Source organism: Phasianus colchicus, chromosome 10, assembly GCF_987193195.1.
Source record: "Phasianus colchicus chromosome 10, bPhaCol1.hap1.1, whole genome shotgun sequence".
Lineage (NCBI taxonomy): Eukaryota > Metazoa > Chordata > Aves > Galliformes > Phasianidae > Phasianus > Phasianus colchicus.
In genome coordinates this window covers 15,380,011-15,406,381 of record NC_143445.1, presented here as the reverse complement: position 1 = coordinate 15,406,381, position 26,371 = coordinate 15,380,011, and the positions used below count along the sequence as shown (strand labels likewise).

Sequence of the window (26,371 nt, the reverse complement as noted above, 5' to 3'; positions counted from 1 at the left end):
GAGTACTCGGAGCAAACGAACAAGTTCATTAACAATTTCTTAAAGTCCTGCCTCTGAGAATTAGGGTCTCGCCTAGCGGGGCTGGCCAGCCAAGCATGGGTCATCCCATGCTCACAGTTGTTTTGTTTTATGGCAAGCTCACAGACCTGTTGTGTCAGGCACTGTGGAAACCTACTGTGAGTCAGACCTGTCTCGGCAGCATGAGATGGAGCAGGATAGGAAATAAATGAAAGATAACATTCTCAAGACTTTCTTTTGGGAGCAGTTGTCTGGTTCCCCAGGCCTCAGCTCATCATCCAGGGACCTGTTGGTTCTGCCCTGTTCTACAGGATCTGTAAGAGTGGGCACATTCCTTTTGTATGGTGGTCAGGAGGTGCTGACAGGGCTGTGCCAGGCACGCTGTGATGGAAGCAGTTGGAGGGGGAGCACTGGCACTGCCAGCGAGCATTGCTCATACATGCAAGGCTAATTCTCTGTTGCTCAGGCTTTGGACCAGATTTGGGTGGAGTCCTTCAGACTGGCAGAGCCTGAGAACATGTTGGGGTTTGCTACCTTCTTTGTAGAGGCCTAATAAACAGGGAAAGGCTGTGAAAAGGGAACAGAACTGTGAGGAGTCATATCAGACCTATGTCTTTTTTTTTTTTTTTCCAGCATTGGGATGCTTGACCTGTAAGCAAACAGATGAGAGTCAAAGCACTCCCTTCTGAGTTGGCTGATGAGGATGGGAGGCTTCACTGGTGAGGGGCAAAAATGATCAGCAGAGCAGTAAAGGTGTGTGCATTGAAGGTGGGATAGAAGCAGTCAAGTATTTCTATGAAGATGGACCAGACAGAGGGATTTCCTGTGGGACTTGGCTGGGGTTTGGTTCCTGCCTCTTGAGCCTGGGAGATGAACTGTGTTCCCTGTTCTAGTTACTGTTTGCACTGCACCAGTCAGGAGAATTGTTGAATGGGTGAGAATTTCTGCCTGCCTTCGAGGGTAACCAATGAAATGTGTGTGTGTGATGGGTTCGGGCTCATTGGAGCAGCGAGTGATCCTTGGGTCAGCTCCACGGAGCTGGTAGAGCCTTGATATTTTCTCTCATCTTGTTCAATCCCTCATTAAGGTCACAAGCAATAGGATGCCCGTAGTGTTTTTCTGTGCTCTGTAGTTCCCTCGCAGAACTTTGGCCCAGTCCTGCTCACTCTTGCCCGACCATGTATGCAAATAACTCATGATATTGAGTCTGGTACGTCCCTTTAACCTGGAGGTTTCATGGAGTCCCACTGAGGGGCAGCCCACAGCTTCCCCTGACCTTGCACGATGCCCTTCCTGCTCCCAACCCTGCAGAAACCCCAGGCATCCACAGTGCAGCCCTGGCAGGCGCTGGCAACAGATGAAAAACAAAATGCATAGAAAGCTTCAGGAGTGTGGGCGGCACGGGGAGGGTGGAAAAATAGCTGGGGCGTCGTGTCACCGGATGCCAGGAAGCAGCCCAGCACTGGGGTGAAAGATGAGCAGGGCTGTGGCAGTGGGGCTGGCGGCACATTCTGTACATTCTGCGGCCCTGCAGCACGTGGGGCCGTAGGGCAGACTGGCGGCCACGCGTTTCGCTTTCAGGCATGTAGCTGAGCTGGTATTTCGTTATCCTGACACCCACCAAGTCTTTCTCTTTCTCTCTGTTTTTTTTTTTTTTTTTCCACCCAAGTTTTAACCGAGGTGCACTTGTTTATCCAGTGGGGCTCTGCAGCCTATAAACAGGATGTCTCACTGCTTCCTTTCAGCCCAGTAACACTAAACCGCTTCGAGTGCAGATAGTGCTTCAGTAACAATCCTCAGGTCTGAACCAGCCTTGTGTCAGTCGTGGCTAGCATCATACAAGGCAGCACCTGCATCTGTCTGAGTGTGAATCTAACAGGTGCCCATGTGGATGTGGACTGAGTTGGCCGTTGTGAACAAATCCATGTTGCCAAAAAGGACATAAGTGCATGTTTTCATCAGGGTGGTTGTAATGGGATACTGATTGAGACGGTGTCCTTAATTTCCATTTTGTAAAAGCAATCTAGTTTATAAAACCCTAAACTTGAAAAACCTTCTGGAAAAACTTCTGCTGTTTCAATAAGCGTGGCTTTCTAAAGGTTTTCCCACTCTACTGGGAACTGGGTACGGTGGCACCAAGAGACTGAAAACTCACACAGGAGGTGACTCCAAGTAGTGCTCTTGATGAGGAGCAAGATGTTGAAGGGGGGGATAAAGGTCATTCTTCTGAAGCACTTGTTGATTTAGAATATTGAAATCACAAGTACCAGGAACAGAATGGAGGTTTGGTTTGACATGTTGAGTGTCTTGACTTTAATGTTCAAGGTGTTCAATGATTTTTAATGATTGTTATCTTGTTGTAAGCTCTGCCTCATATTATGTCTTTTAGAACTGTTGTTCCCTTACATCTATAATTACTTTCCTGTAAAGATTAGATATCCAAAGAAATTTAAGTTTCCAGACCTCATGGTAGTGTAGAAAAGCTTTGGAAATGCTCTCTCTAAACAAAGAGCAAGTAAGGAGGAATTGCCATATATACTAACTCTTATTGTGTCAGTTTTTAAGCCAATCTTATCAGCTTTGGGGAGGACTGATGATTTCTTATGTTCAAGGCTGGAAGGCAGGTCTCTAGAAGAGAGATGAATGTTATCTGGATTTTGTTGGGTCAGGGTGCCCTTATGTTTCTGTAGAGGTTTTAAGCTTCTGTGTGCCACTTTAACTGATTTGTCAGAATGTTTTGTTTACACAGAAGTATTCTGAATCTGCTACTGAGCTTCGGTTCAGAATAGCTATAGAAGAACAAGTTGTTCTGCCACAGCTCTTCTGCAAGTACCTCATATGCGTGCAGCTTCATTCCAAAATGCACATGCCTTTTTTGATTTTGTTCAGGCTGTACAGGAAGGTGGAGCAAACTGAAGTGGGAAGGAAAAATTCTGTTTTTCCCAAAGTAAATTGATCTGCGTTGGGTGTCTTTTTCACAGACGTTTGTCTTTTGAAGTTATTACCTGGGCAGGCAGATCCCAAGTTGTGCAGCTGGATGTGACAACCTGGAATTTTTGCAGTTCATTTTATGCTAACAGAGCATTCTTAGCAGATCACATTTCCTATAAAAAAGCTGGGTGATCCTGGTTTTAATAGAGGGGCTGGCATGCTCGCCTTCTGTGCCCTGTTAAGCATGTGGTCCTTCTGTATGACCAGGCTGGTGAGTGATGGAATGTGCTTGCACCTGGTTGCATAAGGGGCTGACACAAATGAATGGGGTGATGAAGCTGATGTTCCACCTGCTATACGGCTGCCATTTAAATAAAGATGTGCCCCTGATTCCAAAAGCATTTACCCATGGCACGGGTTGGCAATACCAGGTAACATTTAGATTGTTTTGCGTGGCTTATGTAAAACAGGCACAGATTTCAGCGAGCTGGTGGGTGGTGCTGCTGTCCTGAGTGGGCAGCACAGCATTGCCAGTGGTCACAGCCCTGGTGGAGCAGGAGGACTTGCAGCAAGGCCTGTGCTTGTGAAATGGCCCATTTGCACATGCAGAAAGGCTATGAGTCCCATGGGTTGAGTTTTGTTTTTGCAGGGTGCTGGGTAAGCTCCCGCTTTGCTGGTGCTACCCAACAGCCATTGCCTCTCCAGTGACATGTTTGCATCCTGCATCTCACGTTTCCCAGGGAAAGCGAAGGTGCACAGTATGAGCTAGGCCAATTGCCCACTTACCTGCTGGTGTTCTGTTGGGATCAAGCAGTCAGGCCAGTGGCAAAGGTTTCTCCTGACTGTACTACAGCTCGGTGCTGCACTCATCTCTTTTCCCATGAGCAGCATGGCACCTCCAGCCTGTTTTTTCTTCTTTTTTTTTCTTGCTTTTTGAAGAAGAACAGAAGATAAAAGAACAAAGAAGAACAAAGGCAAGCCTTTCCATGGTATCCAAAACCTGTGACCAAACCACGTGTCCCCATTTTGCAACCTTGCATACCCTTGCAGAAGGGTGCCCCAGTGAAGAGCCAGGAGCTTTCCATATTGATGAGGAATCCTCTCTTCTTTGTTCCAAGTGCCTTTCCTTCCCTTTCTTAAAAAGTACTCACTTGAATAAAGTGCTGGCAAATCCTTGCTTTTGGGCACTGGACCTTGGTCTGGAAGGCAAGATGCTGGTTAAACGGTAACAGGAACATGTAGGCTGGGTTTTGGCTTAGGGTAATGAGCGGCAATGGATTCTGCTCCCCAGTGCCCAGGGCTGAGCTGCTCTTGGCAGCTGAAAGACACACTCAAGTTGTTGCCACAAGGGTAACAAACAAAGGGGTTTTTACTTCCTACCTACAAGCTTGAGCCCTTTTCATGTAATTGGCGACTGTAAGTCAGCAAAACAAAAGTTTATAGGCTTTGGGTGGATCATATGGAGAAAATATCTTGGTTGGTCTGGCCATTTCTTGAAGTGGTGTTCATGAGTAGAGCTGCTCCATGCTCCTTGCAGCAGCCTGGAGTCTTGAACCATGCATTCTTCGCAGTTGTAGTGTTGAAAAACTCTCCTTCCTCCTCATGGATCTGGACAAACATGACATGCTCTTATCTGATGGGTCTGACTGGTCAGTACAGGGTTTCTGCTCAAACAGGAAGGTGAACTGGGTTAAAAGTGATAACTTTCGCCATTAGCATGTCGTGTAGGACAGAGATTGCCTTCATCTCGTGTCAAATGTCTGCTGATGCTCCTATGGACTGAGGAGATGATGTGGCACAATGATCTCCCTGTGCTTCCTTCTTAGTTTGCTTTGTGGCCAGCTGTTGAGAAACATGATGGACTACTTCGTAAGTTACAACTTCTGTCCTAAATCTTGCATAGCTGATCCCTGTGAGTTAGCCTGGAGGGACGTAATGAGATTCACCTGCTCTGTGTTCCTATCTGATCCCCTCAGGACCTTGTGGCACTTGAAAGTAGAATATTGTATAAAATGTGTAGAAATTTGGTCGAAGAGGAGAGAACAGCTATTTCTAATGCATTCAGAAATGGTGATTGAAAAGTGATGGAAAGAGAGAATATATATACTAAATATCTTAGTAGGTAAAAACCACTAAAATTTAGAATAATCTTGGTGATGGTAAAACATCGTGGTGAGGGAAATACATTTGAAAACTGCTGCTGCTACATGAGAGAGCGAGGGTGGTGTTGCGTCAAGCTTATGGAGAATTGACTAACTTTCCCACTAATTTTTTCCCCACTATCTTTTTAACATTTGAACTGGAAAAAGTCACGTGGTTTGAAAATATTACTTGGTTAAAGAAAAAAACAACAACACAAGCAACCAAGAAGTCTAAGCAAGCATTCACTATGATGAGTGGTGAGTAGAATTATAGGACCTACCCAAATACAATGCTTTGGAGTTGGCTGTTGGATTGACTGCAGGAAGGAGCGATGTGCCTGGACTGGATGCAGCATAGCAATGGTTCTGGTATGAGAGCAAAGTAGTTCAAATAGATCCTCTGCCTCAAACTGAGATGTGTTGATTCAATCTGCTGATTAGTAATACATAAGAGGCGAGCTAAAGGTTAATTTAATAGAAGAAAACAAACATTAACATGAGCAGGGGATTAATTTGAAGCTTGAAAGGAGGGCATTGCAAATACTGGGATTGTGCAAGCTGGTTGAAACACTCCCCACTGTCACTGGTGGAGGCTGCTACCGCACAGAGCTCAAAACCAGAGCGTGGCTGGCAAATGGGAAGTATTCTGTGTGTGTGGGGAAAAATTAGAAAGAAACAGGAAAAAGCACGTCCTGTTTTTGAGGAAAAAATAACTCCTAAGCACCTTCCCCCTTGCCCCTAATGAAACCCACAGACCTTTTCAGAATCTGAACTTTCTAGTTCCTCTTCAGTTTAAGAAAAACAGTACAGCACAAAGTTCCATCGCCTTCAAAACACCAGAATGTGGTCTAAATGTGGTCTCCCACTTTTGGTGGGAGGTAAATGAGTTTTCCTGGGGAATAAGTTTCCAGGAGGCTTCCAAGCATGGCCAGGAGAACCTGCCTGCTGCTCCATGGCACCAAGTGGGTTTGCTGGAAGGAAGCAGAGTGAGTTCCTTGAGGATTTTCTTAATGCTGGCAGATACTGTCTGATGCGCAGTATTTTAACATGATATGCTTGGTGAGTTGTACCACCATCTATGCTTTCTCTATTTTGGGAACCTAACAGCCCTCTGCCTTCCTCTGGGTTTTTACCATCCTCTCAGCTGTCTAAGTAGTTCTGGCAAGTTGTCAGTTTGTGGCCTTGAAGTGTAACACTTTCCTGCTGAGTTAGGGTATCTCCTCAGCCTCTACCTCCTTCATTTCCTCATTGCTTGCACCCTGCAGATGGGCTCCTGAGGTGCTGGGTGTGAGTTACAAGCTCCTGAGAAAATCTGTGGGTAAATAATTAACACTGCTGAAACACTGAGCTGCCGTCTCCGCTCCCTGGAACTGCCTGGCGACAGTAAATATTTCCCTTTTTAGCTTGTCGTGCCCATCCTAAGGAGCAGATCTCCTTGTTTGGGATCTCTCTTCTCAGTTTTCTTTTACCTTCTCTTTCTGAGTGTAGATCAACTACAAATGAGAGGTGGAACTGCAGAGGAGGAGCTGACCTATACACCTTTCATCTGGTTATATTTCTGCTCAGAGGAGAAAAAGGCTTCTGAATTGACAGAAGGTAAAGTGAGTCCTTTGGGCTCAAGCTGGTTCCAGGATGAAACCAGCAGCAAAAATCAGCCCTTGGTTGGGGCCTGGTTTGAGTTTGCAGAGAGTCATTCAGAGCTAAGTCATTCAGGATGCTTTACAGCAAGGTTTAAGTGAGTTTGAAGTGATGATAGAAAGGAAGAGACAGTGTGATTTCCAGAGGTCCCTTCCAGTCTGTGATCATGTGAGTTCCTTGTGAGTTTTTGTCCCCATGGGTATCAAGCAATGGGTCTTTGCTGACCTTCTGCTCTCACAAAGTGGTACAGGGGGTGGAAGAGACGCAAAATGGCTGTGGATATGCCAGTTGGCACCCTCCCTACTTTTTCCACTGTCTTGAAGGAGTGTGTCAGCTCCTCTCGAGGAGGAGGACTTACAGTCAACTGGTCTGTGTCCTCTGTTCTTCACTGGGGAGACCCCTGGGTTACACTATGTTTGAAAGTGATACTTAGAACAGCAGAGAAGCTTAGGATGAGCAAGTTGGGAAGCTGTTGAGGCTGTCAGAGGCGATGTGGCTTCTCCAGTGCTTGGAGCAGGTGCTATGTGTTAGGCTGCAAACATAGTTGCTTGCTGTGCTGGTAACTTTGGGATTATCCCAGAACTGTTTTCAGCTCTGTCATAGATTCCCTGTGTAACTTTGGACACTTTCAGTGCTTTCTAAAAAGTCAATGACCTAGGCCTGTGTTTTGATAGGGTTCAAGTGGAAATGTAGAATCACAATGAATAGTCTCAAGTGAACAAATTCTTGAAGATTAGGAAAAAAAAAAAAGCAAACACCTCCCATGCTTTCTCTGTGCCTCAGCTTTCCTTCTCGTAAGTGGTGCTCTGGAAACCTCCTCTTGGGTGTTGTGCAAAACTTACCCTCAGTCAGATGTGTACTGTGACAGTGGCTGCGGAAAGACCTGAATGTTGGTGAGACCAAGAGGAAGAAAATGGGAAATACCCAACGTAAGTGCAAGTAAGAAACAGAACCAAAAAAGTCCTTTGATCTCAAGCTTCTGTGGTTTTCTCTTTATTTTGCTTGCTCACGCTCCTTGGAGGATTTCAGGAGGAGCTCCAGAATTCAACCCAGCATCACCCTCAGTGAGAGCCACCTTGAGAGCTAGCAGGGCACATCCCCACCGGGCTCAATGTGTGGGGAGAGCTGTGGCCATGGTGCAGGCAGCTTATCTGACTGCATGAACCAGTTCCTAAAGTGATGTATGTGAAGCATGGCCAAGCAGATTAAGTGTTTCCTCTACTGAGTGGTATTTGTTGTATTGTAAAGCTGGAATGGTTCCTAGAAAGCATTAAGATACAAATAATATTAACCAGAACTGAGAGAGAACTGCCAGCCACTCAGAAATGAAAGAAATACGCTGCAGTGTGAACAGGGCAGAAGGAATGAGGCTGCCTGTTTCCTGCTGCATTTCTTTGTAAATTGTACCAGGCTCCCCGGGGGATGCCATGCTAATCACATGCAAAGTGCCATTCCTCTGTTTATTTTCATGCTGTATTTACCTGAATGGTAACGCCTCCTTCCCCTCCCTCTGATACAAAACGTGCTTGTTCACTCACGTGAGTGCTTGTAAGGCCAAAGGGGCAATCAGCCCTCTTAATCTGGGCTGTCATGGAATAAATCACCTACTGGGTTAAATCCCTGCAAACTTGTCCTGATCTCACCTCATCCTCATGTGTTCACATGTGCAGTTGCACATTGGCAGCAGTGTGTAACTTGCTTCCCTCTCTTGCAGCTTAACCGAGTAAATCCTGCAAGAGCAAAGATAGAAACTGCATTATGTTGGTGGGCCTGGGCGTATAATTCGAGCAGAAGGGCAGTGCTGGCTCCAGAGAAGTACATTCTCTTTTATCTACATTTTTCCCTCTGTAGTTTGGGGAAAGTGTGTGTTTCAGTTTTGTTTCTTGTTGAATAGATGTATGCCATCAGTTTTGTGTTTTGAAGTATTTAGACTCTCCAATGGTTTGAGCAGGTCATTCCCTCAGCAGTCAGGAGAGAGACAAATTACTGAAAACCACTGTGTTTTTGTGGTTTTTGTTTTCTTTTAATATACTGAAAATGCGGGCAAGGGACTTGGCACAAACAGAGGTCCTGAAACTACCTATAAATTTGTGAACTCTTTCCTTTGCTGATGCCAAATTGAACTTGGCAGTAGAGTTTTCCTTGACAAGCATTGAAATGGAAAGTCACAGAGTTCCATGAAAGGGGTGCGTACAGATCCTGGGGGTCAGAGTAGGTACAGGGGATGCACACAGAATGAGGTCACTTCATTTTCTTTTATCAGTTTCTGCAAGTAGTACTTCCCCAGGGCACGTCTGCAGCAATGGCTGCCTCTGTAACAGCAGTAGTTACCTGCATTCTCTACCTGGCATGTGCTGGCACCAGGACCTGCTTTTTTGGAGGTTATTGCAAATAAATGAGTAAAAGCCCTGGGCTTTGCCATCTGATGGTTCATTAAAGATTGTTTTTGAAAAAGGTACACCTTGTGCCACAGCAGTCTCTGGTGTTCTCTAATGTCTGGGGCATTGCAACCCTATGAGAGAGGTATGCAGCGTCAGTGCAATGCTGTGACCTGGTTACAGTAAATCTTAGTAGGTGCGTTTATAAGGACAGGCAGTCTGTTCAGGCAGAGGGGATCAATGCTCTTCCTGGTTTCTAATTGTTCCTGTAATTCCACTGCTCAGCAAGAATAGCTGCGTCTGTGTGCTTTGAGAGGACAGGTGTTTAGCCTTCAATTGGAGCATCTCATATTTAGGGCAAGACTTACACAGAGGAACCTTCCAAATTCCTTCTCTGTTGGCTGACAGAAGTGCTTAGGGGGCTAGCTGTGGGGATTTCCCATCATATTTTAACTGAGTGGCATCCAAAAGAAAGGCAGGGATTTCAGGAGGTAAACATAAAGCCATCTTGCACTGCTGAACAGAGCATTGAGGCAGAGTTGGGTGTTGTTTAGCCAGGGCTACCTTGAATGAGGGAAGGCTACATGGAGCTATTGAGCTGGTGGAATCCAAAACCTAGATGCAGCACTTGATATCTTAATGCAACATGTTTCTTTTCCCGTGCTAACTTCAGCACTGATGAGCTTGTTGATCCTTTTCCGGGTGCTTGGGAGTGAGGATTAACAGAGGGGGAAGGGCTGGTGCTTGGGAGGGATGTTGTGCATTGATCTGGTGGGCAAGCATCTCGGGAGGGTGGTAATGTGGGTACAGAGGAATGCAGAAGGGCAAGGCTCTCTAACCTAGAGAGGTTTGAGCTGTTCCCCGGGCTGACAAAATAATCATTAGTGTCAACATCTGGCCCATCAATTCTTCCATTAGAAACACAGTTCTTTGTGGGATTTTAATATCTTGGCTATTTCAGATCACACTGAGAAGCAGCATGCCCCTGCGCAGGCACTCAGCATGGATGCTGTAGTTGTTTGCAACGTCGACATATATAATAATAATTTATTGCACTGCGTTGAGAATAGGCAAAATGGGAAAACCAGGCCCCTACATAGTAGGAGTTCTTTTCTATCAGGCAAGCTGTAGGAGCAATGTTCTTGCAATTAACTGTAACTGCGAGAGAGTAGCTGGTGTGGGGAGGGATTTAGGCAAAGAAGTTTTTGGGGACTCAAGCTGTATATTGAAAAACCAGGGTTCCTTCATGGTGAGACCAGTTCAGATGCCTTCTGAAGCTCTGGTGGAACGTTTAGATCCATAGATAGGCACAAAGTTAAGGCAGTCTGATTTGCAGCTTGGCTGAAGAGCCAAGGGCATGAGTTGCACGTGTGTGAGTGCGTGTGTGTGTGTGTCTACGTATGCAGCATCCCTTCAAAACAGGATCTGATTTAAGAGAGTATTTCTGTACAGGAAAGCACGTTAAGTATATGCTTAAGTCCCCCGGAAGTCAAAGCAACTTAAGCACATGTTAAAGTTAATCATGTAATTAAGTGATTTTCTGAGTTGGCCTGGATCTGAGACTGCACATAAGCACTCCTTTGAGTTGGGATTCACAGCCCTCTTTTGTAGCTCCATCCCGAGACAGGTGCTGGCTTATTTTTAATTCCTTCTTTAAAGATGGCCTGTTTTGGCCTTACAGCTCTGCAGGTTATTGGAAAAGATGATGTGAAAAGTTAGAGCGCTCTGAGCAGTGCAGTCCTTTAGAAATGACTGAGAGAATTTGTACCATTCATTTCAAAAGGGCTCGGTAAAATGCAGTAACAAGGATGTTTTGCTGAAGGATACTGTTGGAGCTAAAATGCCGTCTGGTGTGATCAGAATGACAGCCTGCTTGAAATTGGTGTGGTGTAATGTGCTACTATAGATTGCTTTCCTTTAATGTCACTTTTTTTCCCCCTTCATGAAGTCTTCTTGCAATGAGTGGGATGCTTGCAGCACGGATTTGAATGTGATATTGTGTAACGAGAATAGTAAGGAGGTGCACTGTATATTATTAAAGTGGAAAACTATTGCCCAGAAGGGGAAAGTAATATGGATACTGCTGCATTTTTCCTCATAAAAGCATTGTTCTCCAAGCACTTACGGGTTTCCCTGTATGTGGGGTTTGTTTACTTAAATTCCCATTCAGGTGAATGGATACTTTGCTTCTGAATTGATTTTTTGGTGAAAGTTTAACTTATAACAATAGACAATGCTAATATGGAAGCTCTTTGTAAGACGACTAACGTTTTGCCTGGAAATAAGTGTGATTTGATGAATGCTTGAGTGTTGCTAATGAAAAAGGGTGGGAGAGGAAATTACATTTAATAAGGAGTTTAAGTGACAATTTTCTTATAGAATGCCACTGTGTTTAATTTTCACAGAAAAGAGAAACCAAAGGTGTTTGCAAGGCATTTGCAGTGCAGCTGGGTGCCGTAAGTCTTCACTGGGCTGTTTTTTCTACATCTCTCAGTACATAATCCTTGTGCTCCTGCAAGCCAATGCTTCCCAACGGCCAGCAGCCTGGCCAGCAGCGTCCCTTGCTGTCCATGGAAAGCCCCACAGATGCAGTCCTTGCAGCGTTTCAGCCCTTGTTTGCAAAGCGCCGTCTGTTCTTGTGTACCGTGTCCCCACTCGGCCTGGCCGGGAATGAACCCTTGTCTTGACCTGCTGCATCCTCTGGTAGGAAGGCTGCCAAGCAACTTCCAGCTGAAAACACAGTTTCTTAGGAAAGGGAACTAGTTACTTTTTGGCTTGCCTTTTGGACCTCTGGCCTCCAGACCGGGCAGATCTTCTTTCTAGTCCTCAATGTAGTAAGTCCTCCCTTGACAAGAGCAGTGGTGACATTATGTGCTTTTCTAATCATATCCCTTCTCTTGTGTTGGCAGACAAGACAAAAACTTCCAGCTCCAGGTTAGTCTAAGGAATGTATCTGTTCGTGTAAAGGTGCCTGTGTGACTCCAGTTACTGAGGAACATCCTCATCTAATGACTACAGTCCATTTTAAATGCCACTTTCACAGGAGAAGGATGTATCTCGGCCTTCCCCAGCCCTTGTGATGTGGAGCTGGAAGCTTGTTTAAGCAGTGCAGACACTGCTATATCAATGCAAATTTCTTTGGTTCAGGCGTCCATTAAAGCAGACCTGTCAATCCTGAAGGTGGGCTGTGGTTAATCTTTTGGGGCCCAAGGAGATTGGCTGAAGATACCAGCATTGAGCTGCTGAGAGGTGCTGTCCAGTAGTGTCTGGTCTCTCTGAGAAACAGCAACTCACAGGTCTCCTTATCTCCTTGTGGCAGGTCTCCTTGTGGCTTGCACATCCTAAAATGGGAAACGAAAACAAAGCTTGAAGTTTCACCTCAGAAGAGTTATTGGTTTGCCATTTAATAAAGAAAGTCTTGGGTAGCTGGGTGGCATGCATCTGTGTGATAGGCTGGAAGATGGGGCAAACCTTGACTTTCTTGACTTTGTCTCTTTGACAAACCTGCTGCTGATGCAGGTGCCTGAATTGATTTCCCTGGAAAAGCAGTAGTAGTTTATTGTAGGTGTGCTGTGACATTTGTAATGAATGTGTTCTTCTGTTGTATAGGTGCAAAGTTTTGAGTCCTTGATGGGATTGATACGTTAGCTTGTCGAGTCTGATAAATTGCAGTAAGACTCTAATTCTGGAACTAATTAGGTTCATGAGGGCCACTGGTTCCAGTGTTGATTTCCACCCTGACCTCTAACTGGTTATTTCATTCAGAGTTGGAAGCTCAGGAAAGGGATCACCCTTCTTGGCATGTCAGCTTCAGCTGTCAACAGGGAAAATATGGACCTCTGAGAATGCAGGCTTATGGGAGTGGGAGTGGGTTTGAACTGAAGAAATCTTGGTGGGAATGAGGAGTGTTTGTATATACGGTCCATCCTGGTTTTGGTTGGGTATTTGTTAGTGAAGCCTCTAAGGGAAGGCAGTGCTCAGAACTTGCTTGAGTTTGGTGTTTGGGGTGTCTGAGCACGTGGCAGTTTTTGCCCTTGTGCTGACTGCACAGGTCCTTAGGAGCAGCCCTGACACCAACATGTGCAGTGAACCCCATCTGCCTGTGTTGGGTTGGGCATGGCTTGCACCCAAAAATCTGTGATGTGAGGAATCAGCAAATCTGGGGACAAGAGGGGAAATCTTTCTCCAGGTGGTTTTCCTATGTAGGATAGAGTTTATAAAGGCAGGATCTGAATCATCCAAGTGCAAATGCCCATGCAGCACATCTTGGCAGATTCTAGACGAGACACACCATGGGCTCCACCTCCTGTTCATGGGCAGCTGGGTGACACCCTATTATTTCTGTCTCTGCTACAGGTTGTGAATGGTCTGGTTAAAAGCATGATTGATTGCAGGGGGCTGAAACTGAGTGTGATGGGGCAGCATAGCTTACAACTTCATCTCTTGAAATGTGGGTTGCGAATGGTGGTGATTGCTTTTTTTTTTTTTTCTTTCCTCTTTAAATTATTGTTATTTTTTGGTGAAGTGTTGTTTTTGAGATTGCATTTTACCTTCCTGCAAAGAGGGGATAATGCTTCCCATTGCAGGGCTGCAGGGAGCTGCTGCACCACTGCAGCTGAATGATAGCCGAGGTGCAGCAGCTGCATGCACCCAGCCCAGTGCGAATGGGGGAGGCAAAGTGCTTCAGCTGAAACCACTGGGAAGTCAATTCACCGAAATCTGCTAAGCCACAGCGACTCTTGATTGCAGTCACCTTGGTATTTAGAAAGTGCTCTGGTGTCTGAGAAGGCAAATGTGTTGTGGGGTTGATTAATTTTAATGTAAATGTTTTCAAAATACTGGAGACTTCTGCTGGGAAAAAGGAGGTTTGGGTTTTCTTAATGCTATCACGCCAGCCCTGGACATGGTGCAGACAGCTGTGTGGTTACTGGGGACTTGCCACCTTAGCTGTGATATTTTTGCAGACTCGGCTCAAAGTGTAATTCTATTGAAGTACTCTGTAGCCCTACAGTGAAGGGAATGTTAAAGGGTTTGTACAGACTGGCTTAGAGTTTCTGAGTTTAAACTGTGTGAAGTGTTCTTGGCATGCTTTTGAGAACAGCTGCCTAGACACATGCATTGTCATAAAACTAGCACTCTTCATTTGCTTCAGGCATCATCATCTTTTCATTAGAGCAACGAAAACTCACCTGAATCCACCATTCTGCCTCCGAAAATAGCAAAGGGCTTTTGTGCCATTTAATAGTCACATCACTGGTAAGGAAGTGTGAATTGAGTGCGATTCTGTGTCCATCTCAGAGCAGGGGCAGGGCTCTGAGATCTGTTTGGTGCTTTCACTGTCACTTTTACTGCTGGGTGCTGCAGTGATGTGAACCGCGTTTGTTCTGAGCGGGATAAGAAATGGCAATTTGGGTGGTAATGATATAAGACAGGAACAAACACTGAAAGATCACCTCTTCCTTGGTGATGTTGGACATGTGCTGTAACCAGAGGGGAGCAGCACGTCCTGCTGGTGTGGTGGAGGCCTTTCTTTCTCATGAATTTATTGCTTTTAATTTATGTAATGAAGAAATAAGCTTTCTTAATAGTGCAGCAGAGGTGGGTTGATGGTTGGGCTAGATGATCTTAGCGGTCTTTTCCAACCTTTTTGATACTGTGACCAAGTACTCGCTTGGGCTGCTTATGTGTGCTGTCCCATCACTGTCCACTGCTTTCCAGGAACATCCTACACAGCACAGCAGGTATTCATCTGTTGAGGAATGGTTGGGCAACCAGCTCACCTCCAAGGAACAAGCGCTCCTCATCCCGGCCTTTAAGAGCAGCCGTGTTGGCCCTAATCCTCCCATTGCTCCTCCTCCTCTGGCTGCTCTGAGAGGGCTGGTGGCTCCCAACAAGTTCCAGGCGCATTAGTCACTGATTGCAAGACCTCTTGTTTTTATTGCCATAGCATTTAGACAGTGGGAATGAGGAGCACATCCAAGCTGCCGGCTGGGAATGGGATACTAGCAGGGCACCCATGCTGGGGCAGGAGGTGACACCCCGTGGGGACCAGTGCCATGGCTGGTGCTGGCCCTGCAGGGCACTGGGTGGTCCTGTGGGCACGGGATGTGGCTACTCAGTGGGGCATGTGTGGAAAGCAGGCTGGCTGGCAGCGGGAAGGAAGCATTCACTCTTTCTCCTGACGGCCCATAGCTTATTTTTGCTAATCATTCCAGGCCACAGGAATTTTGTATTTTACTGATTTTTTTTTTTTTTTTTTTTGGTGGTGGTGGTTATTCTTTTTCTTTCCGCATTTTTATTTTTTTCTTTCTTTTAATTGTTGGAGCTGTTTTTAATCCCTGACCATAATAAAGCCACACTGTTAACACAAGCAGCGGGGTAGCTGGAATCACAGCTGTACTACAAGCTCTGCTTTTAATTTCAGGCTGTTATTAATGAGGCTAGAAACCTTCCCCTTCCCCAGCCAAGTTTCAGCTGAGTGTCTTCATCCAAGCAACTCCACGGCTGCTTCCCAGCGTCCCTGGCTCCATTTGAATCCATTGGGCAAAAGGTAGAAGACAGTATTTTGACATAAGGAGTCTGTGAGCGGCAGAACTGGTTGAAGAGGTTCCTGGCTGAGTGCAGGGACTCAGTACAGGTAGAGATGTGACCAGTCCTCCCAGGCAATTGTGGCTGCTTTGGCTGGGTGACAGCTGGTCCTGCGGTACGTTGGCCTGCTTCTGGCCATGTGGTCCTGCCACCTGACTCTTGTATTTTTTGCATGAGCCTAAGGTGCTGGTGCAAGGGTGGGGATGGGACGTAGCATGTTTGGCAGATGGTGAGGACAGGATGAGTGGCTGGATGGGCTCATTGCTGCTGAGTAATGGTGAAAGCTGAAAGATGGCAATTTTGAAACTGGTAAAGGCAAAGCTCTATCACTGTCCTGTAATTCAGAGCATGGAGGTTGTTGAGGCCAGTGATGTAAGATTGAAAGGTAGATTGGATGCTTCTGTGCATGTAAAGAATTACTTCAATACTAATGAGTATTGGCAAGGGAACAAAATAAAATTGGAAGCTCTATTAAACCTCCTGACTCAGGTTCTAGTTAGTCTTTATCTCTGGGACGCTGAAATGGGATGGCATGTGGGTCACAGTGCTGCGTGCCTGCCATAGAGGTTTTGCATCATCCTTCAAGGGGTCAAGAACCAGCCAAGGTCAAGGATGAGACACTGGAGGAATTGGGCCAGGGTGCTCATTCCTTTAAGGGTTCTTGCCTAATTCCTAGCCTGTTCTAGCATGGTCTTGCTTGGGATCCTGGGTGCCCACAGGAGGAGTCTGTTGATTGCTGAGGAAGCAGCAGTGGCAAAAAGCTTTTATTTTTTAGCACATAATATTATAATTGCATCCTGGATATGGAAGTTCCAGACTGCTTCTGAAATTGCTGTGATGGACTTAAAGGTTGTCAGGACTAGCAAAGAACTCCCGGTGATTTGCATCTGCACAGTCCCACACTTCTGTTTCTGGCCCAGCTGTGTTACAGAGGGCGAGTATTGCTGTGCTGAGGTCACGTAATCCTCCCAGCTCCAGCTGCGTGCACCGAAGGCCAGGTTGCCTTTACAACTTGAGTGCTGCTAAGCCTGGGAAACAGCCCTTCAGGATTGTAGCTGGGGTGAGCTGGTTCAGCTTGCTCCTTTTGCCCTGTGTGGGAGCAGCAGGGTGTCTGAGCCTGTCATGCTGCAGTGCATGCGCTCGCCTTTTTCCTAGACGGATCGATTGGATTTCCAGTAAAGACAAACAGAGTCGGAAGTAGAAAGGCGTTGAGCATGCAGCGCTGCCCTGCCCGGCTCTGCCTGCTGCGTTCAGCTCCATATACGGCAAAAAAAAGGAACAGGAAAAGGGAGTGCAGTGTGAATACCAGACATACAATGCATTCCTCGCAACTGCACACGCGGAACTTGCTTTTCCCCAGAAAGTGAACCCTCTGCGTGTCCATTAATCGCTCTGTACTGCTTAGCAGGGACAGGGAAGCCAGCATTGAGCTGGCTCCAGCAGCACTTACTGTCTTGTCTAAGTGAATTCCTTTTCTGTAAGGGTCTTTTCTTCTTTGGTGGAATACAGGAGGGAAGGGGGCTGGGATGAGGAAGGAGAAACTGTTCTGAAACTCACTGTAACTCCTGGCAAGCTACGAGCAGGTAGACTGCAATTACATTTATTTTCTTGTCTTGGTTGTCCAAAAAATCAATCTTGATTCATCATTAGCCTCTGTCTTTAAATTATATATTCCCTGAATAGCATCATCCAGTTAGCGGTAGGCAGAGGGCAGATAAGGGAATCGATCCCAGTCCTTCATTCATGCTCTGGCTTCAGCCTTCCCTTGCGACAGCTGCATGCATGAATGGCTGACTGCTCCAGGGCTGTTGGGCAAGCTCGGGCCTCAAGTTTGAAGCACCAGCCCTAGGTTTATTAAACAGGAGTCTTGATTTCTCCCAGTTTGCATGAATTTTGGAAGTTCTGGTTTGTTAGCCTCAGTTTTGGATCCTCTTGTGAGTTCAAATGAGGAAGGTCAGGTCAGTCCATCACCTCTCCTGGTTTGCCACTGACTCATCGTCTGCAGACACCTCCTGTAGGTCACAGGAGCCGAACCACACTGCAGGTGCAGTGGTTTCCTAGATTGTTTGGAAGGCAAATTGTGGCTGGGAAGCCACAGCAGGGCAAATCACAGCACAGTCTGCAGGCGGTCTGCCTGCGGCACCTGGGGCCATGCTCACAGGAGCACCTCCAGCCAGTTTCATCTGCAATCACCTGCCAAGAAAAAGCTTTTCCTGGACCAGAGGTGTGACCTGCTTCCTGGTGCACCTTCCCTTCAGCACTGTTTGCATTTTGTGGGGTCAGAAAGCTACGAGAATAGAGCGACTGTCACTTGGCCAACAGGTGTTTCTGGTAGGGGAGAAAGCAGCCTCACAGCTTTGAGTCATGTTTTATTGCCTTGGGCTCCACATGCCTGGAAAGCAGTCCTCTGCTGTCTCTTCATAGGTCTTGTGGAGGTGATGATGCGCCTTAATTCACGTGCTTCTTTCATCTAACTGCTGCACTGTGCTTTTCCATCTAGAGGATGGGCTATGACAGCACTCGAACGAGGCAATCTGTGTAGCTTTGTGAGATTCCCATCTGTTTCTGTAGTTGACATCTGGGTTATTCCATGTTACTTGCCTTCATGCTTTTCTGTAAAACCAGGCACGTTATTAGGACTCAAAATAGTAGCTCCTCTGGGCCATGTTGTAATAGGAGGGTGTTTCATGATGACAAGTTCCAGCGCTGCATGAAGGCAATGCTCTTTTATATATGCAAGAAAATAGCAACAGTCTGCTGGCAGGTCATGCATGGCTCAGCTCTTTGAACTTGTACATTACTGAGTGTATGCTGTCTCTGTTCTCTGAGACTGTACTTTGCAATAAGCTCTGTAAATTATCCAGCGAGGATAATAGAGGAGTTTGTGATGGTAGAAGAAAGAGGAATGAATGGCAAATTTATGCTAATGAAAACATCTGTTGAGTATTCTTGCCACTCGTTCCTCATCCATCCTCACACACATCCGGAGGTTGTTTAAAGCCAGGTGGAGTAAGGAGACTTGAGTTTTTTTTCTCTGCCCATACCCTCAGCTCTTGCAAACGTGTAGCTGTGTGTGCAGAGCCAAAACATTTGGGGTAGAACTGACAGGTGTCACTTTTTGGCTCTAATTCACACAAGTACATTCGTGACTTAACGATGCTCTGTGTGCATTAGCCAGAGCTTGCTGGAAAGTAGGCAGGCTTGGTGAGTGTTGAGTTTGGGATGCCTCAGTGCCTCGACTGCGTGAGCTCTTTATGATGGTGCTGATATGGGTGGTGGTCGCTGGGTGAGAGCCCAGGCTTTGAAGGACTGGGGCAATGTGCCCAGTGCTCACTGGGGGAGGGTGGTGGCAACATGGCATGCTGGATCTGAGTGGGAACCCTGCTGGAGATAGAGGTGTCTGGGCATTTGTCCCCAGCACATGCCTTGCTTGTAAAGAGCTTTCAGGTGCTGCACATGCCTGACCTGTGTTTAAGGAGCACCATGAAATTGGTGGCTCTTTGTTCCACTTCTGATGGGTTTAATAGGGACTGAATCTCCCCCACTTGCTTTTCTAATGCAACAAAACTTTGGAATTGGTAGAGAAAGTGAAATGCATGGGCAGCTGGGAAATATTTCTGTAAGTGTTGAGATTTGTTTCCAGAATGCTTACTTCTTGCAGGGGAAAAAAAAATAAAAATAAAAAAACCCAGCAACAATAAGCATAAAGTAAGCAACATATTTGCACCCTCTAAGTGTGAGAGAACACTGAGCTTTTTTTTTTGCCTTGTCCTTATTTATGCTTTTTTGTGGTACTGCCTGAAGGTGTCTTACCAGAAGTGGGCCGTCGCTGTTAGAGAATCCTGTAAAACAGCAGTAATAATTGTACGGTCTTCTCTACTGCTATCAGTTTTATAATTATTCATAGACATTTTTTAAAGCCGTGAGGGACTGTCTCTGCACACATCATTGATTTTGCTAATAAAATCTTATATTTTAACGGTACCTTTCATTGGAAAAACATCAACTGCTCCATAAAATTAAGACTCATAATACTGTAGGATGGAAATGTTTCCTGTGTTCTTCACGGAGGGATTGATTGAGATGGATTTATTTGGTCACTTAACAGCCTTTAGACCTCACTGTAAGTCTAGATTCTGTGCAAGGGCAGCCCAAATGACCATGCTCTGCTCTGCTTCGTTGTGCAGGATGCCACTTTGCCATTAAATACCTTTCTCCCTGCAAGGCAGTGATAGGCACTGAACTTGCAGTCAGGATGTCAGTGCTGAGCCAAAGCTCCACGCCTGTGGAGTTGCAGTTAGCAGGTTGGAGCGTGCCCTTAGTTCAGCTGGTAAAATGTGGGAGACGACATGAGTGTGTATTTTAGTGTATTTATTTATTTAGTGAGCGCGTGTGTGTTGTATTTCAGGGAATGTTCCATCGTGGGTTCGTAGAGCTGAATCGGATTTACTCTGACAGGAAAAGGCCCACTTGTCTGTAGCAACCTGAAATTGATTCCCCCCTCCCTGCCTCCTGAAAGCTGTTCCCTCTTGAGTCATCCCTTTCATTTAATACAGCGAACAGGATGTCCCTGTGTGCTGCAACTTATAATTTCTTTTAATAACAAGTAACCTAGGCAAAGAAAAAAAATCTGATTTGAGAAGCAGCTGCGATTCCATCCTTATTACTGCTTGGCATTGGTGCTTCCCATCCCACCTCCCTGTGCTTCGTGTCAGGCACTGGAGGCTGTCAGTGGCATTGGCTCCTTACTGCTTTTGGCTGCAGAGAACCTGTACCTGCATGCTCTGGTCACGCTGACCTGTCCCTTTGGCCGTGAGCAAGAAACCATTTTTCCTTGTCCTCTCTATGACTTGTCCCCACTGATGAGTTCTGCACAGAGGGAACGGAGCACTTGCATCTATGCTTGTTGCCATTAGTACAAGTTGCACCAGTCTGTGCTGTGAAACGCCTGTCTATTCTTGGCTTGCTTTCTGAAAAGGAAAAAAAAACAAGTGCATGAAATTGATATGGCAGAGCCTTCGGCTGTGTGTTCACCTGCCGTCGCTTCCAGAGAAAGCCGTGTCACTCACTGTGTGCTTGTTGGGAAGATTGCTGTTTAATCTTTCGGTTATTTTCACATCAGTCTAAAAATTGGTTTGTTTAATGTGCATCAGCTGAACAGTTCACCAAATAAACTACCCAAAAAGGTTAATCTCCTATTGCTTTTACTGTCAAATGCAACTGTTTCAAAGACAGTAATGAGTCTATCTCTAATGATAAATTTCAGATGCAGAGGTAGCAGAGGCAGCTACAACTATCAGGTGCCAAAACTGAGACTTAGAAGGCTTTTTTATTATTCTTATTCTGCAGAAAACACCAGATTTTGTTTATGGCTATAGTACAAGTCTCAGAAATTGAACAGAGTTTGTGACTGTTCATCAGAGACTGTTAATACTCATCTTTTCTGGATTTGATCTCTCTGTACTTCAATTTAGGCGTTAAATATCTTGAGTTAATAGTGTGCCTTTCCTCTTATCTGTTGTTCTTAGAAGCATACAATTGTTTGAATTAAAGGACATCTGGTCCAGCTCCCTGCACTGAACAGAGATACCCACAGCTCCATCAGGCGCTCAGAGCCCCATCCAGCCTGACCTTTGGTGCCTTTAGGGAAGGGGCACCCACTGCCTCTGGGCAACCTGTGCCAGTGCCTCACCATCCTTAGAGTAAAAAAAACTTCTTCCTTATATCCAGTCTAAATGCCCCCTCTTAGTTTGCCATTTCGCCTTGTCCCATCACAAGATACCCTGCTAAAGAATCTGTCCACTTCCTTCTTTTAGATCCTCTTTGTCATTGTTGAGGACCATATTGACCATGAAGCACCTTTTCTTATCTCCTTATCACCTTTAGTGCGCTCCATCTTCCCAAAACCGTAAGAAAGTAAGAAGAACACTGTCCTGTGTGGTTGCAACCTTGTTTTCCACGTGACCTGGCCTTCGTACATGGCCAGCGAGTAGGGTAAACATTGCTTAGGGTCTAAATAAGCTTCTAAATGTCTCTGTTTGCATTCCTTTCTTGAGCAGAAGCACTGCCTGAGAGCTGGATCTGACCTGGCTGGGGTATGTTGATGTTCCTCGACTGTTGTCTGGAACTTCTGACAGTGGGATATTTGTACGCTTAAATGTTTCCTCCCAGAAGTATCAAAGGAGCTAAGGCCACTTTCCAGCATGAACATGAAAGGCATTCGCACAGTAGTGCAGCAAGCATTGCCATGGAGAACAAAGGCTCTTGCTAATCACTCCTAATGCCTTTTAAGTTTATGCCTCATTTTCCCCCTTTTTTTCAGACAGCTTCCCAGAGTACTGAGACTTCAGCAACTGACTCACCAAATAATTAACAGAAGGACTCTATCTCTGAAACTTTTGAACACCTCTTTTAATTTTCTTAAACCAGCATTCTGGCCAAGTTCCAGTTTTGTGTAATTACATTTGACCTAGCTTAATCCCTTGGCAGTTTCAATTGCATGTGGTAGTCTTCTTGGCTCCCTGTCCTGAGCTGCCATTCAATACTACTTCATGGTTTTCAACAGCTGTTCTAATTCTGCTATAGAAATGGGTGTATATTCCTGGTGGAAGCACTCCTCACATCTATATCCCTTGCTGAATCCATATCTCTCATTGGCATTTTGGGAGGTAATGTCTCTGATACCACAGGTGGTCTTGTGGAAATCATCAAAGCTATTTGCATCATTAAAGATAGACCTCTGTTTGAACTCCTTCATTAGTTGGCCATCTACATTGCTGAGATTCTTTGACTTCTACATCTTCAGTACAAGGCATTTATTGCTTAGTCTCCTCAGCTACTGTGTGATGTAGGGACATTACTGGTGCAGGTATTTGTCTTTAGCCTTGGAAACACCACTTCTGTTATCAAGTCTATGGTAAATAGGAGCATGTCACTTTCCTGTGCTGACAGCAGTTGGGCTGTATTGGGAAGAGGGAAATGATCAAGGAAAGCAAAAGTTCAGGGCAGCTGAGAAGGACTGAAGAGGGGGAAAAAAAAGCAAACAAAAAAACATGCCAAGTGGATGCGAACAGCATCCCCTACTAATGGGAGAAAGGGACTGTGACTGGATGGAGTACAAGAAATAATCCATTCGAATGTGCTGTTGTGGCAAATTGATTGCTTACAAAAATAGGAAAGCAGATGTATTATCACTGCTCTCCCTTGTTGCTTGTTATCTCATGAAATTTGGGATGCTTGTGCTATTCAGAACCATCCCCCTGTGTTTCCCAACACCGCTCGTATAAATCCTTTTCTTTTTTCTTTCTCCTTTATCACCAAACCCTTTCGTTCAGGAGAAAGATTTCTTTTTGCTATGCAGAGCATCCTGCAGACTGGGAGGTAGGGCGTATGTTGTGCACACAAAAGTTATTCAGCCTTTCATTGAATCTGACTACTTTCCTCTGGATCTATCCCGTAATTACACACGCTCAAATCTCAAAGTAGCTTTGTCTCTATTGGTTTCAGTGACACTGAAAATAAAGTCACCAGTGGCAACATTAAGATTTGTCCTCTGTCACAATGAATAAAGTGCTGGAGTTGGAGCCATCTGATTTTGATGTGTGTTGGCTACTGCGTGTAGTTTGGCAGAACTTTACGCAAAGTCAGTGTTGTCCTGTTTGGTAGAACGAAGATCTATCAAATCCTTGTGATGGTTGCTAGATAAAATGTGGCTACGTTTGAGTGGTGGCATATGATGTATCTGCAGTCATTGATGTTGCTTTTGAAGATCTATTTGAATGTTCAATAAAAGAGTGGACTAAATTGCAGTTCACGGTTGCTGGTTTCTTACTGGACCCTTTGCATACAGTCCTAAAAGAAATCTTTTTTTTTCTTCTTCTTTCAGAGTGCCTTATAATTGAGAGTGCCTGACTGCGCATCAGCCTTTGGATGTGAGCGTCTTCTCTTGAAACAGCCTTGTGATATCCTAGCTGCCTGTTTTCTTGGGGTAAGAAATGAAATGCACAGTGCAGAGACACAAGACTAAGAATGCACTTTGAGCAAAAGCAAAATGGCAAAGAAAGGGCAAGCCACACTGGTGCCTCAGTTTGTGAATTTTGGCAACAGTGAACTTGTGAAGAGAAGGAACAAACTGTAAATCTGCTCATTATAAGTAAGACAAATCACAGGCTTGAGTTGCAGCAAGAGAAATTTAGATGAGATGTTGGTAAATGATCTCTTGCATTGAGAAGAGCTGAGCACTGGATGGACTGCCTGAGGAGCTTGTGGAGTTTCAGTTGTTTGTTAGAAAGGTTTTAGAATCAGTTAAAAAAGCCTCATTGGATGTGCTTTAGGAGAACTGATCCTTTCATGTAGTGGGGGAACAGGTGGGATGACTTCTGGAAAGTCCTTCCAGAGAAGGTGAAATTCTTATCTTAACGATGTTATTCAAAACAGATAAGGTGAAAAGAAAAACTCATTGTACCTGTGCAGAAGGAACTGCCTGATCTGGTGATGAGCTTCAAATCTATAGTGATAATCTTTGTTACCTGAAAGGTGATGTCTGCCTTCTGGAGTGAAGTGCAAATGTGGAAAAGGAGTTCAGCCCTTGGTTTTGACATGTAACCTAAACCAGGAGGCTGTACCAATTCTTCTTCCTTTGTAGCAAGTTCTTGGAAGTTTGGGTCTCTTCTGTAATCTGTATTAGGGGTTTTCCTCTTATTCTCAGGCAGGTAATCACACCTGTATAGTTCAGATGTGAGAGGACAATGCTACAGATTCAGGTAAATTGAGCAAAATATAAACAATATGTGAAACACAAGCATGAGAACCAAATGTTTTCTTTTCTCTTTGGTTCAAGAGCTGATGAGATGGCAGAGTTTCATATTTCTGCTGTTGCTGTTCTTCCTTGTGTTTCTTTGTCCTGTCTTGACAGTGAATGCATTGCATGCTTTTTCTGTGTTCTGTGTTGAAATTGCATCCTAAGGCTGCTCACTCAGTCCCCTTGCTTCTCCTTTGCTCCCCCGGGAGCTGCAGGTGACAAACCTCACATGGGCCCAGGCAGCTCCAGTGCCTCTGTGTGATCATTGCCAGAGGAGCAATTGAGGGCTTCATCTTCCTTGTGCAGCCAAGAAGTGTAGTGAGATATGTGTCCTGTGTCTGAGGACACCCGAATAGCAGTAGGGAATTCTTAAGCCTCCTGTTGGACTTCATTTGGGATTTGTTTGGTTTCTCTAAATTTGCCTTTCATCCTTAATGTCAGCAAATAGTGATGTCTCCTCTGGAGTTATATGAGTGTCTTATTGTTTGTTAGCATCTTCTGTTTAGCAGAGATAAGCTGGTGGGTCCCAGGGCTGCAGGAACATGGAGGAACCATTCAGATAGCTCTAAGAAATGCATATGGTGTCAAGAGAGAAATAAGAGGATGCCTTTCTGAAATCACCTTTAAATGTTGTTTTTTTTTCCCCTTTGAGTTTTAAAATTCCTACAACTGTCTGCTCAAATCTTGAAAGCAGCATGTGTGCATAGAAGGAGGCAATTTCCTCCGTGCCCTCTGATCTTTTGATCTCAGTCAATCAAATAAATCCAAGAGCTTGCAGTTCACCTTGTGGTGAGGATGGTTAGTTGGTTGAGGGGTTGTGCCAATGGTACTGAAGTTTTCCAGGCTTGTCCTTTTTTCTTATTATTTTTTGATTTTTGACCTTTTGGACTGGTCAGGGTGAGATTATTTGCAAAGAATATACATATGCCTGTCAGGATTGGAGTTAACATTCAAACATTGCTGCTTAGCAAAAGAAAACAATATGCCCGAGTTGAATTTACATTTCCCCTGAGGGTTGGAAATAACGACCAGACTCAGAGCTGAGCCCTGCTGTCTCTGCGGGTTGCCTTGCAGCACACAGCAGCGGTGCAGTGCTTGACTTGCCGGCTCGACCTGAAGATCTGGAGCCTGGCACTTCATGCTGGGACAGACCTGGGGCACAGGAGCCCTGAGGTGCGACTCACAGCTCTCCAAGGTGCAAGCTCAGTCAATTCTGTAGTTTTATTTGAGTGATTTTGCAACTGAAAATTGTTTTTTTTCTAATGCTGTGCTCCGTGCCTACAACTGCAAGTGAGGTCTTGTGGAACTGCCCTGACCTCCGTATCCTCCAAAGCAGTCCTCTTTCCTTCCATAAACATAAGAAGGGACATCCTGACCTGAGAGCAAGCTGGTGTGCATTGCGGGCGATGCTCAAGAAAGTCCCTGTGTGTTTTGTGCCGGGAGTGTGGGCAGCTCATGTGATTTTTTGTGTGCTTTGGAAATGGCTTGTTTCGGTGGGCAGCCGCTCGGGTTTTCCCCGTTGTCGATATTCATCGAAGCAGTTCCTGGATGGCTCCTGTCTCGTGTTTTCCACAGAGGAGGCTCGCAGCATCCAGCAGCAAGAACCTCGATTGTCTGTCAGGAGGAGTAATAGTGTCTTATTGATGTTTCTGCAGTCCTGTCAGCGGAATTAACTTCTTTGGGTGAGAGCAGTAGGAGCAGTGAGACTGCAAGACAGCAGGCTGTTATTTAAGCGTTAGCCTGCAGTGTCTGAGAGCCACACCAGTGTACTGTGCAAGAATGGTCTGTTGATACAGCCCGATCGTGGATGTAAATACAGCTTATGTCAGAAGCACGTGAATATATTGAGGTTCTTTTTGACTTCTTTCATGAGTTAG

At 45.4% G+C, this 26,371-nt stretch overlaps 1 protein-coding gene across 17 annotated transcripts in view; it reads left to right on the top strand.

Moving 5' to 3' along the window:
- LPP (LIM domain containing preferred translocation partner in lipoma) overlaps positions 1-26,371 on the top strand; it is a 321,563-nt gene that overhangs the window by 38,193 nt on the left and 256,999 nt on the right. For 16 of the 17 annotated variants that reach the window (XM_031603428.2, XM_090147412.1, XM_031603427.2 and 13 more), the window contains one exon: positions 23,580-23,681. The exons of the other annotated variant lie outside the window; for it this stretch is intronic. The gene's annotated coding sequence lies outside the window, so the exon portion shown is untranslated. The remainder of the gene's footprint in view (positions 1-23,579; positions 23,682-26,371) is intronic. 17 annotated transcript variants of the gene reach the window in all.